General features: G+C 38.2%; 1 protein-coding gene across 9 annotated transcripts in view; it reads right to left on the reverse strand.

Moving 5' to 3' along the window:
- The window catches only part of naaladl2 (N-acetylated alpha-linked acidic dipeptidase like 2), a 490,790-nt gene that overhangs the window by 240,381 nt on the left and 229,854 nt on the right, over positions 1-20,555 (reverse strand). The window lies entirely within an intron of this gene.

The raw sequence follows: 20,555 nt of genomic DNA on the forward strand, positions 1-20,555 counted from the left end.
TCTTCATACGACAAAAGTATTCCAGTTGAAGGGTCGATAATTTGATACATTGGAAAAGATCATGTGCAAATTACAGATGCACGTTTTCAAAGTGGGACCTCCAATTAATGATCTTGAGTTGGTGCAGCACTCCTCAAAGAGATGACATACAATGGGAGACTGGCCAAATTTAAGTCAGACTGTTCTTGAAATGTTTTCCTCAGACAGAATTACTGTGAGATAATGGACCAGTAGAAAAATCTGTTTTGTTAAAACTGAGTGAGGATTAAACAGGATGCCATTCCAAACATGATAAAAATCTATCAAGCTGTCACCAATTTCACTTCCATTTAATGCAATTTTATTTCTACAGCACCAAATCACAAAAACAATTGCATCAAGATGCTACCTGGAACATCAGGTAATACCATAAAAATGTAGTCTGATAAACCTGTACAACTCTTAAGGAACTGACTGAAATCGTTTGTGCACAAGAACGAAAACTATAAATCTGTGAATATTTCCTTTTTTGTGCTTATGAACTGGGGAATAGGTATCAGCACGCAACATGAGCCTGCAGTCCTCTACGACATTATATTTCACAGTTGGAAAGACATTCATGACCATAACATTCACATGGAGTCTTTTTTTAAATAAAGACCGCATGACATTCTTCAAAATTGTTCTTTATACTAAAGCATTTGTTCACATAAAAAGCCAACTCCATTAGGCAGTTCAACATTTGGAGAATTCGACTAACTGAGCTTCATAATTTTTTTCTATCAATTAATAAAGCAGATCTTTTTGTATGTATCTTCTATTTGGCTGAGTTCTTTGAAGCCTTTCTTACACCCAGACTCCTCACAGGAGCTGTCAGTCTGTCATTTCCGTTTTCCTAATTGCAGGAAAGAGATGTCAATAAAACTTGATCCTTTGGCCTTATTTGAGTCTTCTCTTCAGGTTTGTTTGGTTCCTGATGTTTACTCTCTTTATTGTTCTGACTCTGAGAGGTCTGGACTCTAAAGTTCAGCAATAAAGACATTTCCAGATTGGACTGGCTGGTATTTCATCCTCATGCGGAAGAAACATTTTTCAGCACTGAACACAAGCTGGTTACAAAAATACAAAATATCTATCTATCTACATTTCTTTTTTGGCTTGAGCGATGCTAAATAATATAAGGATAACATATGGATAGCCTTGATAAAGATGGGCCACGGTCTATATCTATTTTGTCTATCTGTAAGTAGGAGAGCAACATTTATGTATGCCTGCAGAATGTGCTTGTGTGTTTAGTGTGTGTGATATCTATATCAGTCTCAGCAGCAGATGGCCCAAACACACAATTGTGCCATTCTCTAGTCAGCAGGCCACGTCACATAGCTCGCCAGGAGCAGCAGCAGGAGGCATTGTGTGTGTTGCTGTGTTAGTTTGTGTTTTCTTGTGTATGTGTGTAGAAGACCTGCATCTATAATCCAAGCTGTTGGAAGGGCTCCCTGTGGTTTGAGACACATGCCCAATTCTAACGATACATCATGTCTCAAGTGACTTGAGTGTGTCTGTGTTTGCTTATATGTGTCAATCTACACAGCTGTGTTGAAAAGAATTCTTATTGCTTACCTAACAAACCCAATTTTTCAGAACACATTGATCTGTCTTTAAATTTAAAAGCCAAATTCAGATCCTTTAGTAAAAGTAGCATTTTTAGCTAGCATTATGAAACGAGTCAGAACTTCTGTTTTCAGCTAACTTGTATGAGCATGTGAAACAAAGGGTCCTAAATGTCCTACATGCATATTAATTTTGGCATACAAATAAGAGCATAAACCTAATTAGCATCATCTGGCTCTGGTGTTTCACCTGTGTCTACACACAACATAAGCTGTAAGGCCACACGAAAGCAATTAGCTAATCACATCAGCCGCGGAAGCAATATTATAACTATAGCTCATAAACCATCCATCCATGTTAATACTCCAACATAAGCTGCCACAGCTAATTTTATTGCAGGCAAACCTAGACTTTTGCTTGTGTTTTCAGGTTTGGCTGGGTAAAAATTTATATATGCTATGTGTCAACACATTCTTCTTATCTTGTTTGCTTACAGTAACATCTAAAATCACACCAACTAGTCAGACAAAGGTGGTTGCCAACTAAGTTGACCCAGGGTTTCTGAATCATGCACATTCACACGAAAAGGGTAGCAGCGCCCTCTTTTAAGATAATTGTGAAGGTGTATAGAACAATAAAATTGTCTTAAAATGATTTAAAAAATAATAATAATGGATTGGATTTATACAGCGCTTTTCAAGGCACTCAAAGCGCTTTACAATGCCACTATTCATTCACACACTGGTGGAGGCAAGCTACAGTTGTAGCTACAGCTGCCCTGGGGCAGACTGACCCAGGGCAGACTGACAGAAGTGAGGCTGCCATACCCTCTGGCCAACACCAGTAGGCGGTAGGGTAAAGTGTCTTGCCCAAGGACACAACGACCAGGACAGAGAGCCCGGGGATCGAACCGGCAACCTTCCGGTTACAGATACGCTTCCCAAACCCCTGAGCCACAGTCACCCACATAATGCATTAATGATGTGATGAAGCAACACTGTCTTACAGCAGCGGTCCCCAACCCCCGGGCCTCAGACCGGTACCGGGCCGCGAGAGTTTTCCTGGGTCTTTTCGTGTGTGTTATGAATAAATCGGGGTTTTTTTTCCAGGACCGGTACTAGTTTTATTTTGTTGTATTTGTCCGCGACACCTTAAAGGCCGGTCCGTGAAAATATTGTCGGGCATAAACCGGTCCGTAGCGCAAAAAATGTTGGGGACCGCTGTCTTACATACCTTCATAACACTAAAATCCCAGGGTTGTCTTCAGGGTTAACCTGAAGACAAACAAGCGAATATATAATGTGTCATTCCCAAAGGACACTGGTCACTTGGTGCAGCGGGCCACATTACCATTTTGTGATATAATTTATTAAAACTTTAATGGAGCCATGTTTGAGACTCCAGTAAAACTGTCATTTCAGAAGGTTACTACCCCATCAATATCATGTGAAGATGTGTCCTGTTTAAGCCAGATGGCTCTTCTTCCTCTTCTTGACATTTTCTTCCAACTAATAGGATTGAGCATGGATATCGTGTACAATATCTGTATTTATTTTATGGCAAATAATTCTATAAGGCTGTTCAGAAACTTCAAAAAACAAGAAAATCTGTGTTATTTTCATGCTGTGTAACCTTTCCTACGCCTGCAGAGATACTCTGATTGTTTTGAAGTGTTAATATGGCCGCATTTGAGGGCTGGCAAATATCTTTATCTGATGAGTGGATTGAATCCTTTCCTCTGAAGCCGCTCTACCCCACAGAGATTGATGAAAAACTGTTTATTCAAACTTCAGCGAGCTGCAATTGTTTCATGAAAGGCTTTTTTTTTTTATGTTTCATATCTCGTCTCTTCTAAAGCATCTGAGCTTTAATTAATTCTTTATTCACAATATCACTGACAAATGGGGTGAGGAAGAGAAATGTCTCTTCATCCTGATTTGAAATAACAGTTCAAAGTCTGGTCCCAAACTCCCAAGCTTAAATTTCTATGCAAGTCAAAAGCTTTTCTATTATTAAAGATGGAAAATGGCAATGCTTCTTCAAAGCCAGTTTTTAGCATCTATGCACCATCTCCTTTCAAACAGAGCCAGACAAATTAACTTTGGCAAAGAATACATTTATGGTCTTATTTTGATTTGTGTTTTTATTGCATGTTTTATGTTTGCTATAATGGTAATATGTAAGAGCTATTAGCATGAGAGCAGGCAGATAAATCACATGTTTCGCCCATGCATATTGCATATATAATTGCCTCTGTGGGAGCTCGATGTGCTTTCTTGGGCCAAGCAGACTTGGGATATGAGCTGCTGTTGCCTCTGCTGGCAGCTGCTGAGGATAATATATTCCTGTAGAGCACAATCATTTTAATAGCTCATCCATTTGTTGAGGAGACAATTGATTTTCTCTGTTTCCATACACGTTAGTCACATTTGATTTCTCTCGTCCCATTTGCATTTGTCACATTTTAAGAGCGTGGCGCCTGTGCTCAGGCTCCATGATAGGAAATCTTTATTCAGGTGCCAGGGCTAGTGTTAAGGTGGAATGCAAGTGATGATAGAGGCTGCCAATAAAGACGACTCCACTCATCACTGGCACTTTTACGCACATCAAGTAAGGATGGAGAAATTAGCAAAGCACATCAGAGAGACAGCAGAGAGTTAAATCGCTGATCCAAGGACAGTGAATTCTGTGGCTACGTTGAAAAGATGATTTGAAACATTTTCAAATATTTCTAGTCTGATAGGTCTAATTCAGTGCTAATTAAACTAACATTATAATATTCTATTATTTTCTAAAAAGAACTTAGAGAACTGTGCAAAAGTCTGGAGTCATTTATTATGCTCCTGAGGATTGAACAATAACTCTAAAGGTCTTTCAACATTTTACTTTAGCCATTGGCTGCTTTTTCATTTTCAGTCCAGTCCTTGTATCTCACAGTTTACAGAGTAATGTCTGTCTATGAATCTGTCAAACTACCACTGATATGTGACGCTTTGTTGCTTCACAGACCTGTCTGTTGGAAATGAGCAGCAGAGATGGAGCATTTCCAGTACTTGACCAGACCACCCATCAGCCCAATAAGCGACAGTTCAAAACAACCAGTGTTGCCATTCAGACCTCACAAGATTATTCTGCTTACTCAGGGTGGTAAACAGGCTGCGTTTTCCTCATGTAATTCTCCATCATTTGCTAACAGCTTAATCATTGTCTCCAGAGTTTTCTCTGATGGTCCTGGGAGCAACCTTTTCACATGAACCTTACTACCTTGGTCATTTTCAACCACCTTTGAGTCTGTATCCCATTTTGACCTCAGAACTTCCAGGCCATACTCACTAGAGGTGGGAATCACCATACATCCCACGATACGATATTATCACAATACTTAACGCACGATACGATATTATTGCAATTTTTAAAAATATTTTGCGATATTCAGATTCTGTACATAAAGGTAAACTTTATCAATATTCATTTTATCTAATATCAAAGTCTCACACTCAGTCTCTCATTTCAGTCAGTTTTATTGTTGACAAACTGAACGGTTTGTATTACAGTCTAGTCCAACTTAACTGAATGCAACAATCTGGTACAATTATAGCTATTCTGAACTATGCAATTTATGAAAACTATGCAGCCCATTCAGCAACTGAAGAATTTGAAAGTAAATTAAAACAAAATATAATTTTACATTAAATAAAAAAGTTTTAAACTTAATTCAAATAAAACATGTCTTAAATTAAAATAAGTAAACTGTCATTTTTATTGCTGCAAAAAAAAAAAAAGTTAAACACATTTAGACAGTGAAGGAATGTCAGGATTCTTGCTCAGAAAAAGAATCAACATGCTCTGAAGTCAGAGCATGTTCCAGTCCACAAAAACGTTTTTTGTAACAAAATATCAATTTCTGCTGTCCCTGTATCGATACATTATTAGCAAACAAAATATCACGATACTACACAGTATCGATTTTTTCCCCCACCCCTAATACTCACCATAGCTGTTCCTCTGTACCATACCAGCCACTTGGTTATGGCGTTCAATGTATACCATGTCTACAAGAATTTTGCACCCTTCTGCTAGCTTATCATAACATGTACTTGTGTGGTAGACTCTAGCCTCTGTTGCTCTTGTGCTTAGAGCTTGTTCCAGTTCTGCCATGATTAGTGCATCTGTGCTGTTTTTCACCCCAGCTTTGTCCAGCCATTAGATCAAACACAAATTCCTTTGGTTTGACAAGGATTTTTGTTTTTGGTCAATTATTTCTTTCGTGTAACAATGCTTCTTGGCAATTAAAGTTATACCACTGGAAAAGAGTCCTGTCAAAGACAACATTTAATGTTTAAAATGTACTCCTTGGCTAAATTGTATAAGCATAGAGGCTGACCTTCAAAAGTGTTTTATATTTTTATTGTCATGAAAGTTGTATTATTATTACACTAAAAAAAAGTTTGGAGATGACAGACAGAAACCAACGAATACAACATGTATATGGTGGCTTTCTTACTGTCAACAGCAACACAAGATGATCTGAACGTGTGACTGTGCCATTGAGGATGGCAATGCAACTACGAGTCCAACACGTCAGTGATGGATGAAGGCACAGTTCCAAGAGAAGCTGTCTTTTAATACAGCAGCAGTTAGAGGACCGCTTCTCACTGAATGTAAAATAGGTCCAGTGGTGCTGCGCTCAGCTACACTGCTGAATAGTAATGTACACATGTGGACAGCGCATACACTGTACAATTAACCTTTCACATCCCTGAACAAAATATTACATTTTGCTCTTTGAGTCCTGGTAATAAGGGCTGTCAAGAGATTAGAAAGAGGGAAATTGAGAAAAAGAGGAAAAACAGTTTAGTTTTAACCACTCACAGCCATCATGATCCTGGTTCATACAAATCTAATAATGTATTGGGATTGGGACCTTTCCTAATTAATTAGTTTAACCCCACCCTTTGACTTTCACAAATCTAATTTATATTATGGTAATAAAATTCAGTCAATTCAGTGTTGCCACAAAACAGATGTATCTCCATCAGGATTTCATATCAATAAGTTAAAACAAACTAAAGAAATACATCAAATAAACAGTGAAAGAAAAAAACTTGGGCAGTTTTTAGTGCTCATTTATAAAAAAGATGAATAAATAAAATTTCCACTCAGCCTGTGGGTGGTCTTTATCCTTCAGGCCTGGGTCCCCTATCAGAGACTTCAAGCTCAATATATATATATATATATATATATATATATATATATATATATATATATATATATATATATATTAGAACAGATGTACAAATTGCTGTCTATACAAGTAAAAACCAGAACCAAAACAAAAAAAAGCTACTGACAGACATCCATGGGACCTCAACTGCAAAAGGATAAAAAGACTTTTATTTGGTGGGAGGAAATGTTTAGTTTATCTAACAAGTTGCGGATTCTAATTTGAAAGATATGGGGCTATAGAAGTCATTTGCTTGTTAAAACAAACAAATTCTTATCAATTGCCTCATTCTTTAGGTCTAAACATTTTTTTTAGATATGGCTGTTTTGCCAACCTGATTCATTGTTCTTGTTTATTAAAAGAAAAAAAAACAGTGAGAGGTGAATGCCAAACTTTAAAGGGATGATCTTATCCTACCACTTTGCATTTTGATGGAAGGAAATGTCCACATTACATTTTTTTTGAAGCCGAAAGTAGAATAAACATAGTTGCTTATAATATGCACACTGAAACAACTTCACAGGACAGTTGCAAGAATTAGAGCTAAATCTCATTGTTACAATTGCCACCAAATTCCATGCTTAAATATTGGTGACTTTGAGTTACAGTGATAGTGGATAGGGTTGCAACATCTATTAAAATATATTTGAATATGACAACCATTTCTTTGTAACTCTAACTTTCTCTGTCATTGCTTCTATCAAATTTAAAAATAGCCTAACTCACGGCACACCTGTATGCAATCTGTTTTTCATGACAGTCATTTTGTAATGCAGTGATAGTAAAAAAGTGATTCTGTTTGCAGCATTTCGCCATAGTAATTTTGGTGCATGGGATGTACAAAAGTAGAAGACGAAGTTACTAAAGTAGCTTATACCGTTGTTGAATCCAGCAATCGATAGGCCAGAGGTGGCAAATGAGCAATCAGCAGAATCTCTTCTTGTGATTGTGTGACATTGATGGGAATGATGATTTTTTTTCCTTACACAGTTTGCACGATTCTATGCATATTTGTATGCAGGTCAAATGAACTGATTACAGTTCAATCCAATAAAGTGCAATGTAATACAATACAAGTCATATAAATTTTATTAAATTTTATTCATATAAAATCAGTTTACAACAGCAGTCCAGGTTCACAGTCTTGTAAGGTTAAGCCCTAACAATATTTGAGAGTGGGGACACCAATAAAACACGCAAAAAAGACATATAGCTACAAATACAAAATTAGACAAAATGTTTTTTTTCTAGCTGAGTGTGTGTGTGTGTGTATGTGTGTTTATCAAGGAATGTACTTGACAATCAGAATGAAAAGCCACTATAATGTCCCCTAGGACCCAGAGGCACACAGAGAAAGACCCAGGAGATCCTTAATGTTCCGCAGACCCATAAGAATACTGAAGACCCGAGGACACACATCCCGACGATAACTGCATGCCCAGCCCAGCGGAAGGAGGAGGGATGCACCAGATGCAGTCCTTGCGGCCAAAAGGTAAGAGCCCAAGAGCACGAGACGCAACAGACAGCCTGCCCCACCAAGGGGTTTGGGCACCAAGGCCCCAGGAGCCGAAGAGCCGAAGAACCCCCATCCTCCACAACCATGTCCCACAGGGACCAAGGCTCAGCAAGCCCGACACTCAGGCTAAGTCATACATATACAGACGCCCACACACACACACACATACACATACACACACACACAAAAGCCATTCACTCACATATACCCATACAACAATGACACACAGAGTCTAATAGGGCCGAACATTAGCCCACGTGACTGTGCATTTTTGCATTTTGAACGTTTTTCTGATTTCTTCCAGATTTTTGTCAACTCTTACAAACAGATTGAGCAGGCTCATGTTGCTAGACAGCATAGAGACACTTATGGACAGTACAATCTCAAATTCATCAAGAAAGGCAAATCCCACTCATTACACTATTTGTCATTGTATCAGCAGATACTGTCAGTACACTTGAGTCCAATAACTTACTAGCTTCTGTTTACATTAATGTCTATAAGCTGATGTTTTTACAGTGTGCATGTCACGTATGAACACATGCATATGCTGTTTTCAAATGCTGTGAGTTGTTCTTTCTGTACAATGTTGCCCAGTTTAAGCAAAAACTATTTTGGAATCTACTTAAGAATAATAGCACCAACTGAAAGGAGGACAGTTTTTTCTTCAGACAGTGCTTTAGTTCTGTATAAACAAAATCAATCTCTCCTCCTCCCTCACTTTCTCTCGCTTCATTTACCAGGTCATGGTGGATCTCTAGCTGTGTGTTAATTGGCCCAGCTCGATGTGTTGGCATTGATTATTAACCCTTCAGAAGATCCCAGTGGGATGGCTTTGAATGCTGAATACAATCACACTCTTAATACCTTGCTCACTCTACCATGTTCTTCTTGCTCATTAGCTTCTTCATCTCTGCTTCATATGCTTCCTTTTTTCCATTCCAATAGTCTTTGCTCATTTTATTTTTTCTTTATACTTCTACGACTGTGATTTCCCCGCTCCTTTTGTGTCAGTTCACATGCGTTCTCTCAAGTGTTGTCGTTCATTATTTCCCACCTCTCAGTCCCTTTTATGCATTACTTACTGGCTGGTGATTGACCCTGAGCAGCTCAGGAGGTGCATGTGTTCTTAAGAAATTATTATGTACGCCTGTGCCCCCTTCCTGATTTCCTCTTTTTTTTTATATGTTTGTCACACTTAATGTTTTAAATCATTAAACAAATTTCAATGATTAGACAAAGATAATACAACTAAACACAAAATGCAGTTTCTAAATTAAGGTGTTTATTAATAGGGGTAAAAAAATCTCACCCTAAATGGCCCCATGTGAAAAAGTGATTGCCCTCTAAACCTAATAACTGGTTGTCGCCAGTAGTTGTTGCTTAGCAGCAACAACTGCAATCAAGTGTTTGCGACAACTAGCAATGAGTGTTTTACAGTGCTGTGGAGGAATTTTGGCTAATCCCATGTGGAATTGTTGTAATTCAACCTCACTGGAGGGTTTTTAAGCATGAACTGCCTTTTTAAGGTCATGCTACAGCATCTCAATGGGATTCAAGTCAGGACATTGACAGGTCACTCCAAAGTCATCACTTCAGTAAATGGTAAATGGTCTGTATTTGTATACATTATATACAGTATAACTTGGTCCTAAGGGCCCCAAAGCGCTTTACACTATACACAATCATTCACCCATTCACCCATTCACACACTGGATGATGTAGCCACAGCCGCCCTGGGGCGCACTGACAGAGGCGAGGCTGCCGGACACTGGCACCACCGGGCCCTCTGACCACCACCAGTAGGCAACGGGTGAAGTTTCTTGCCCAAGGACACAACAACCGAGACTGTCGGAGCCAGGGCTCGAACCGGCAACCTTCCGATTACAAGACGAACGCCCAACTCTTGAGCCACAATCACCCCTTTGTTTTTCTTAACCCACTAAGAGGTGGGCTTTGGATCATTGTCCAGCCACAGAACCCAGATGCATTTCAGCTTGAGGTCCCGAACAGATGGCCAGGCACTCACTACTGTATACAGACTGAAGAAAAAAACAAGTATTCTTGCACAAAAGGTTTTGCAAAGGCCAGAGGTAAGACCTGTACTATGAAACAACTTTTTCTCCACAACTTTAATTAACTAGCTCAAACAAACAGAAGGGGCAATAATTGAAGAATCTGAATAATCAAAAACCAAGACCAGTACTAGAATTAGAGTGCCATATTTTACAAAGAATGAGCAACCTTAGAAAATAGAAAAAAAAATACAAAGACGTTAAACACATAGTGGATTAAAGTAACACAATTGTGGATCAGTATCATTCTCCTATCATTAGGGTATGGATAGATCTGATTATAACAGATACAATTAAAAATAATGTGTTACTTCTTTGTATTCTTTTAATGTAAAAAAAACCCCTGTTTAATTGCAAATATTATGTAAACTCAACAAGTACAACGACTTTAGTTCAGGCTCTCAGATTTGCAATTACTTGGCTGGAAATCACTTGCAGTCATTACGGAGTAGTTTCCTTCACTGGCAATCTTTATCCCTCATTTGTGCTCATCAAGTCATGGGGATTAGATTCTCTCCAAACAAGCACTTGCCCACTGAGGTCCAAGGGAATGTGTCAGGAAAGAGACATTATTTTTCAACATAATTAATTGGTCAGGAAGTGATGTTTTTATACCTGCTACTTATCTTCGACATAATCTTCTGCAGTGCAGGTTAGACTTGCAGAATAAGCTACCATGATTAGAGAAACACCACATGATGCTGACTAACCAAAGTTTAACCCTAAACAAGCCACAAACAGCTGGTCGGCAATTCCTTAGCAACCACTGGTCACAAGGGATAAATGTGTATTCCCTAACCAGCTAGCAAGTTGTTGCAGGAGGTTTCTGGCAGTCACATGGTGAAAATACTAATAAGTTATACGGTGCAGTACCAAACACCTTAAAGGAAGATAGAGACACTTGCCAACTACTCACCGGGCAGTAGTGAAATGGTGCAATACTGGTTGTAGTGATAGGGCAAAACTTTGTCTCCTTTTCTAGTTTGCAAAGTTTAATAATTTTTAAAATGTATGTTTCACTGACACTAAGCTAGTAGTTGGAGAGTGGTTAAAGATAAGTTGGTATCTTCCATGCAGACAGGTTCACTAGAATTCTGCTAGTGACCAAAACAAGTTAGCTGGCCTAACCCAGAATCCTGGCTTAAAGTACAGCCTTGTATATTTGATTATATAACTCTACCTACATTTTGGGTATTTATTTGTATTTTTATCTTAATCAATGTTGTTTGCATGGACTACAGATAAAATCAACTAGTAGATGAATCTAATATAAGGCTTTTTTTGTTATGTAATGTTTATGGTAATATTTTGTGAATTATCCCAGGGAAATGAAGTAACATAGCTTCTGAATGTCTATAACAGGTTATGTATATTTAGTGTACACACACACACACACACACACACACACACACACACACACACACACATTTTTTAAAATTAATTAATTAATTAATTATTTTTACTACTTTTAATAACACTGTGAATTCACAACACATAGACAGTGTAAAAATGACAGGCTTCAGTTCACTTCCAGTTCTTAGTACAACAGCCACTTCCTTCACTATTCACAAATATTAAAAAAGGAGGAAAAAAATAGCAGTAATAAAATAAAACTATTTAGTGACACATTACTAGGGAATGTGTTACTGACAAACACTGCAGGGGTTGCTGCAGCATCATATTGTTAATGCACGCTAGTAAAAATGAATCTAACTTAACATCTCACCATTTTAAAATAAACAAAAGGCAGATGGGGCGTTCATGGTCATTACACTTATTAATGTGGGCTAGATGGTCAGTGACCTGCTAAAACACTATTATTGTGTTTACAGATGTGCATTTGGATGCTCTGGGATTCTAGGCAGAAAACAAAGCACATCAATGCTGTGTAACCTTCTGACTTGCACTGTAAGATAGTGGGTGATTTGGGTCACCTAATTTTCTTTAAATACTGCACCACCAGCTGTCACTTTTGTGAAGAATTCCTTTTTAGTATTTGCTGTTGCTGTAGCTCTTCTTAATTCAGGTTAGCTTAATCATTCCTAATGCATTAACTTAAAAAAAATGAAAAACATTTTTATTTAACTTAATGAGTAACACTAAGATTCACAAATAATTTTGCTCATTTCGAAATTATTAATTGCGTTTGCCAACATTTTGGATACTTATATTTTGACATCTTTCATGCATTTGCTGATTAGAGCTGGGTGTGTAATTAGCTGTTGCCTTTGCAAATTAAATGTTTCTACAAAACATCAGAGGTGTAGGTAAAATGAAGGTCATATTTGTGATATACTTTTATGTATTTGATCTGAGATAAAACTAAGAGGAAAAAATGGGGTGAAGATTTTTGTCAAGTTAAAAAAGAAATTTTCCAAAATAAGATGGCAGGTATTATCATATCGTCATTAGAGGCTGGCTGTAAACGGAAGCATAGCTTATATTAGTGGTCTTTAGTAGCATAACAGACATGTATTTGAATTAAAATGTCATCAGAATTAAGAACAAGTGTCTATGGACAATATCAGCCAGGTGCAACGAAAGAGCAGCTGACACACCAGCTGATTCAGTGACATTTAAACTGCTCACAACTTCTCTAAAGTCAGCACATTAATAGTTTATCTACCCTATGTGTCTGGATGCTTTAAGTCAGGCTGTGATTGGCTGCAGAAGAAGCTGCTCAGTACCTAAACAACAAGCTTAGAATCTCATGATATCCCTTCAATTATTATGGTAAAATTTTGCTAATTGTGCACATTTGAATGATTAAAACAATGATCCAACATATTTTGCACCACAGTAGCGCTGTTTGTTAGTTCTTTGAACTCAGCCACATGTGGCTAGTGTAGTCCTAGTGCCTGTCCCAACCCCTAATACATGGTAAGGATTGCAGGAAGGGCATAAAGTCTTGGCCAAATCATGTGAATCACAAAGAATGAGCTTTCCACAACGAATCAGTCAGAGCTCGGGTTAACAATGGCCGCCTCTGGTGCTGTTGGCCAGCAGGGTGGTGGTGGAAACTGTGCTAATATCGGCCAAAGACAAAAATACATACTGTAGCAAGGCAAGGGTACCAAACTCAAGCTCTGTAGCATTAGCTTGCTAAAATAACAGAGAGGTGAGATGACTATTTTAAACTAATAAACCAACTCTTCCCACTCATTGTGTTGAGAGGAGTGGGCTTGCTAGCAAAGCTAATGACTCACGTTATGCTAACGGCTTTTTCTTTGCAATTTCTTTGCAAATTATAAGTTAAGTTTTTAACAACTACTCTCCTGCAATTTTTGAAATAGAAGGAAAGCCAGTAATAATTGGTCTATAATTAGCTAAGATAGCTGGCTCAAGTAAAGGTTTTTTAAGTACTAGTTTAGCACCGCCTTAAAAGCCTGTGGTACATAGCCTGTTAATGAAGACAGATTAATCATGTTTAAAATTGAAGCATTCAGTAAAAGGTCTTTGAACAGCCTTGCAATGAGGTCTAAAAGACATATTCATGATTTAGAGGAACTAGAGAAAGAGTAAGTAAATATCAGCAGTTATTAAAGTCTCTATACTTAATTATATATCTGTTGGGACAGCAATGAATAATTTGAATAATTTGAATGAATTATTTTCTAACTCACAACACTGTTTGGGGCAATTTTTAAATAATGGGTCACTTTGACATTTCTAATGCACTGAGTCTTTAGTCGTTGTTCAGCTGTTTTTAATAAATCATTGATTAGATGATTCAATACCCGATGTTTTCAGAGTCAACATTCAAAGATTCTCATTTGAGCTCAATCTATTATTTTCCTTATAAATCAGAGACTTGGTTTTCCCCAGATATCGCTGTGCAGTGAACCTCTATCTTTAGCACCAGCAGACATGGACATGAGTGTGTAAGCCTAAGATAAGGCAGAAAGGGACCATCAGAAAGAGGATCAACTTTTTTCAGTTTACATCATTCTTACTTGATCCTTCATTGGCTTTATCCTGCTCTCTGCAATCCCTCTATCTACCTGCTAGTATGCGTGTGTATGTGCGAGTGTGTGTGGCTCAGTATCATGGGCTTTAAAAGCTTCATGAAATTTGTAATCCTCCCTCTGCACCGTTATTGATCCTTGCGTAAAGGTTTATCTAGTTCTTTTCATTCCTCACTCATGCAGTCAACAATGTGTTTCGTACACATACGAAGCATCCTAATGTTAAAATGCAGTGTGAATGCATTGTGCTCAGAAGGAAGTAGTATCTTCTTAGATGGAGAGGAAAAGTACCATACACATGTGATCACGTTGGAGTACGCAAACCCCCGGGCGAATCACATCAACCAAAGCTGCTGGCAGCATTCATTTCAGAGAGATAATCAAGAAATGTTGATAAATACTATTTTCCTTAATACTAAGTGTTAAATACTCTTAAATACTGAACAGTAACTGCCTAAACACTATCTGCTGTCGCCGGAAATGTTAGTTTGGCATTATTGCTGCAAAAGCATGTCCAGCAATGAAATGAATACAAGTTGCTGACTTCCTACCACTGCTGGGAATGTTTCATGTTGTTTTGGTAAATCCTTTCCTTTTAGAAAATCATGAAAAACCAAATGTAACAAGATGTTTTATCATTTTTGGTACCTTTTAATAGCACAATAGCAAAATTTTAACAATGAAAACATTTAAGTTAAATTGATTAATTATTAAATATATGGTTTTATTTTTTATTTAACTGTGAGTAGAGGGTAGGAAGAAGCATGTAAACTGTAGAGAACTAAACAAAACCCAGAAAAATAAACAAGTAGATCTTCAAGAAAAAGATCTTCCTCATTAACCATTCTTTTTCTTTTCACCTTTTTTCTTTTATTGCTATGATTTATTTTTTTTTGCTTAGGTTTTTGAAATGAAAACAATGTATTTTACATTTTTTCATCTTTTGTCAGATTTTAAGGGAAAATCAGGCTCAACATTCTGCTTATTAACTGTGATTTTCTGTTTGCTGCACAGAAATGTACAGACTTTTCAAGAAAACTTCAGTTGCCGTGTAAAAAAAATAGACTGCACTTTGTTGCAAAAAAATGAAACTTATACATCCTTTCACATCCTTTCAATTTGGCTTACATGGATACATTTCCACAATTTAAAAACGATTGTAAAACGCTTCTCAGAATCTATTTTGTTATAATTATGGTTGTGTCTGCTTATATTCGCTGCTACAACTGTTCATTAACAGACTCATTCACAGGGACAGAGGAGAAGCTGACACAATTAAACGGGAGGCACGTGTAAGGATGTGCTACTGTGTGACTTTAGCCCCAAGGAGTGTGTTTTCCATGTAACATGCATGCTCACATCCTATGTAACTTCTAACCTTCCAGTGCGCCACCCGCTGACACACTATTGTTCACTGCTCACCTGTCGCTGTTTGAAGTCAGAGAATTACCCTTGGGTTATGAGAACCATTAGACTTTATGATGAAACCATAAACACACGTACATGTGCATACTGATATGCAAATGCTTTTTGAAGGAATTCCAGCTGCGGGCATTGGAAAGACTGATAGCAATGCAGCTCTTTAATCTTTTGAACCTAAGCTGTTTAATTTTTTGGTGTTTGTTTGTTTTATTTTTTTAATATTCACATCCCGGATGCTCCAGCAATCAGTTATTAGCTCATATGCAACCAACCTGCTACATATGTGACATATGTGACAGAGCTTTGGAAATCAAATAGGATTAGGAAATGTCAAAAGTGCTGGCATCAGAAAGATCATAAACCGGCATGGCAAAAGGAAAGCAGTAGAAGGAGTTACAGTGTTACTGAGTAAAACGGCACACTACAACTCAACTTCAACAACCGGAATGAAAAGAAAAAGGAAATGAGTTGAGAGATAAAACTACCATAATAAGATCAATTATTGCAACTACATGCTCAGCTCTAAGTATGGATTGCTTTAGGATAAGAGGTCACCATGCATAAGTCTCATTATATCACAGTAATGACAGCGGCTGACACTGAAAACAGACTGATAGATGGTGAGACAACCCCTGACAGTACAAACCTACATCATCATTATCATTAACCTTCCCCAGACAGCTTACTTTCAGCTGTCTCACACATTTTCTCTTATCACACTGTCGGTTGAAAAGAGAGCGAGACAGCTATTTCATTGCTTTGGTCCTCACTGAAATATCAAGAGGATGATGAACTGCAGCAGCTCTGGCGATCAGCAAATCCTATGCCAATCAGCTTCAGCAGCAAATTCAACATCAGCAAATTCTCGAGTGCCTAACGTTTATGATACCCACATTAAACATGGGTTATCAAAAACAAGTAAGCATGTTGGTAAGCTGCCATTAGCATTTAAGATGTTAATTGGCCTGTATTTATATAGCGCTTTACTAGTCCCTAAGGACCCCAAAGTGCTTTACATATCCAGTCATCCACCCATTCACACACTGGTGATGGCAAGCCACAGTGTAGCCACAGCCACCCTGCGGCGCACTGACAGAGGCGAGGCTGCCGGACACTGGCGCCACCGGCCCCGCTGACCACCACCAGTAGGCAATGGGTGAAGTGTCTTGCCCAAGGACACAACGACCGAGACTGTCGGAGCCAGGGCTCGAACCGGCAACCTTCCAATTACAAGACGAACGCCCAACTCTTGAGCCACGTTCGCCCCGATAGCATTTGGTTTCTAAAGGTATAGTTGTGATAGCTTCTTGTTAAGCCACTAACGTCACTAGAATCTGCAACATCCATAAGTTGTCCTTTTTGTATTGACACCTTAGCACAGTGGCTGTGACAAATATTAGATGCCAGAAGAAATGGTCCTCATTTAAAGAACAGCAGAGTCAATACTGAGACAAGAAAGAGAAAGAGAGAAGGTCACAATGCTTCTAGTCATGTCTGCTTTGTTTTGACTCGCTGACATGTTTTCTGTGGACTTGTGTTTTACTTTTGCTTTCATTTGCTGGTTTAGTTTGAAAACCAATAGTTATATGGTAACAAAAATTAGGGTCTGGATTACAAGAGACCTCACTGGAGCAAGTGCGTTTAATTGAGAAACCAAAGGTTCCTTTAAAACGATGCTTTTGTCATGAGTTGGAAGTGAGAGACAACTCTCATTATCCCCAAAAAGTTCAACACAGCACCAACACCTTCCATGTGCTTGTGAGATGCAAGCGGATTTGACAAAATTGCTGCTTTTCGTGCCTTTTTAGTGAGAATGGCCTTCTTTTTTTTTTCTAAGAGTGAACAAACTTCCGCATGTTTTAATGGTCAGATTACACATTCGTGATGATGAATCAACTAGTGAGTCAATTTCAGCTTGCCATCATCTGTTGAACTTGGCTATCTTCAGCTGTCATTGCAAAGTTTCAAAGGTGCCTTAAACAGTGAGGAACTCTCCCACACAGGGACCTTGCTGAGATACATTTACACATTTACATATGCGTAGCAATCGTTGGTGATTGCTACAGACTTTAAGGGGATAAAATTATTATGCTGTGCTTTAGTGTTCAGCTTCATTAAGCTGTCTGCTCATTTGCACACCAAATGCCAGTTTGAGAGTGGTTCAAGTGGAATAGTCACACACATTTGCCATTACCTTGTCACCCATCTATGAGAAGATTAACTGTACCAAAGTGCCATCGCTCCATCTGTGTGACTCTCCTTCATTTCCAACATGGCTGATATTTGTAATGAATTACTAAAAGTTTGCGAGTATATGAAATATGTATTGAATACCAAGTTTTATCAATACTGTGTTAAATCCAGCATGTCACTAGAATAGCAAAAAAAAATAAATCCCAGCTTAGCTCAGCAAGCAGTTTCTGGGTACAGAATCTGAGAAATCATTACTTAGGGATGTATAGACTAACGCTTCTTCACCACTGATGTCTGTAAATTTAAAGAAATCTTGACAGATGCCAGGATTCCAATAACAGCAACAATATAACTACCTCGAACTTTTTTCCACTTGCTTTTTAATACTGCTGCATGACACTAATGTTCTATTCTGGAGTTATAACCCAAGAGCTTCAGGGGGAGCTCTAGATGGATGGGTGGAGCATTTCAGTCGTTTGGGAGGATGATTTTGGAGCTGCTGCAGCATGGCTGCTTGTTGAAATCAGTGTGTGTGTGTGTGTGTGTGTGTGTGTGTGTGTGTGTGTGTGTGTGTGTGTGTGTGTGTGTGTCTGGGTGAAGAGCAGTAGATGAGGCGGCTGGCAAAGATTCATGGTGGAAGGATGACTGTGTGTTTACTGCTGGGTCTCCTAGGGCAACATACACTGAGCTGGAGAGGCATGGCTATCAGTCAGTGTGACATACTCACATTTGTGTAACCCAGAAAATAAACACAGGCTCATCCAGATGCACAAAGAATTGTTTTAAAAACTGTATTCACATATTCTGTATTGGAACATCTGCAAACACCAGATGTTTTATTTTATTTATTATTATTTGCGAGTAAAAGGCACCAAAGTTCTTGGATATTAACCTATCAATCTACAGTGCAGTGTAGCTGTTTTTTTACTTCTTCTAACCTGTCACTCTCTGCAGTCTGTTAGCTCACTGTAAGAGTTTGACAAGTGTCATTTAGTAATGATGGCCCTAGGCTCGTCACTGTACCAACAAGCAAAAGAAATGATGACTTCATGTACTGCGGGGAGCAGTTTCTCTTATCACATGATGACATGAAGCTATTTTGTCACAAAATCCCAAAGCTATTTTCACATGTGGCAACATCATTACATCAGTTATATATGGATTCACTGTTAGCAAAACATGCATGATTGCATAACTGCGCTTTCAGTGTTGTCTGCAAATGGCGAAGCATGTTGGAAAAAAATAGAAGATGTTAAAATAAGAATGAAATTTGTTATTGATTTACTTAGATCTTCATTATTTTTGTCTCTGTGTGGCAGCTGTTTCAGTGTTGCGAGTTTCCTTTTTAGGGAGCAGAAATAAAGAGTGAGAATAAAACTTTGAAAAGAAAAACGCGATGGGGTGGGCTGCCAGGTGGACCAGTCGATGTTTTGACAGTTTACCCACAGCACGGTATAGTCATGGCAGCAGCCTGTCACTCTCAGATACCCTCCTGAGGCTCATTTACGTCTGTGTGTCTCCTGCTTTCTCTGCCTTGGTTTGTGCTCCTCTCTTTTTCTCCATCCTCACACTGGCTTCAATGCCTTCCCTTCTCCCCATATATTCATCCCACAAATTCCTCTGTTTTCTCACTCTTTCTTGCTTTCCTTTCAAGTTTCATGAAGACAGTGCTAGAAAGAAAATTAGCTCCTGCTATGCTGTTTGTCTCCCTCCACATCCAGACCTCCTTCTGTGCTTTAGAGTTCCTGAAAAGGCTGAGAATAAAGGCTGAAATATCCAGCATACTATCAGATGCTATATCCGGGCTGTGTAATGAGTTACTTGAGAGGGCAAATCTGGTCAATGATTTTTTTAAATGTCTTTTAGTACTTAAATTATTTTGGTGAATTGTTTCAGTGTGTGAACTGACACAGTAAAATAGGTCATTTGGCATGCCAGTTGCATTTCACAACTATAATAGTTATAATGTGTTCTTGGTATGAACTCTATTTGTGTATATCCATATCTGAATCATATATAAAATTCATAAAATATCATGGACATTCATATTTTCTTGACTTTCTCTTCAAAAAGCTTAAGATTGTCACCCTGAAGAAAGATAATCATGGAATCTATAGGAGAAGCACCATTTCAACATCATGCAAGATGATTTTTGTAAGCTTACCGATATTCTGGCATGCCCAGTCCCTCTCTGTTTCGTGAGCTATGAACCATTTTTTTCTGCAGAATTTTCTTTATTATCAATAAAAAGAACAAAAATTTTTACATAATACAAATGTAAACCCATCTAGTAAATATGATTTTCCAATATCTTTTAATGGTCGCCTAGACATAGTTTCCAAAAGTGTTTTGGTTTGATTTTTCCAGATGTTACATCAAAATCTAGTCCTCCTGCTCTTAAAAGTTTTTTTTCTTCCCACTGTTGCCAAAGAGCTTGCTCAGAGGGGGTGATGTGATTATTAGGGTTTTCTCTGTTTACTTTTTATTATTCTAGGGTCTTTACCTTATAGTATAAAGTGCCACATCCACATTCATGGACCAGTCCCACTTCTTCACTCTTCTCATTATTG

Source organism: Neolamprologus multifasciatus, chromosome 23 (assembly GCF_963576455.1).
Source record: "Neolamprologus multifasciatus chromosome 23, fNeoMul1.2, whole genome shotgun sequence".
In the NCBI taxonomy this organism is placed as follows: domain Eukaryota; kingdom Metazoa; phylum Chordata; class Actinopteri; order Cichliformes; family Cichlidae; genus Neolamprologus; species Neolamprologus multifasciatus.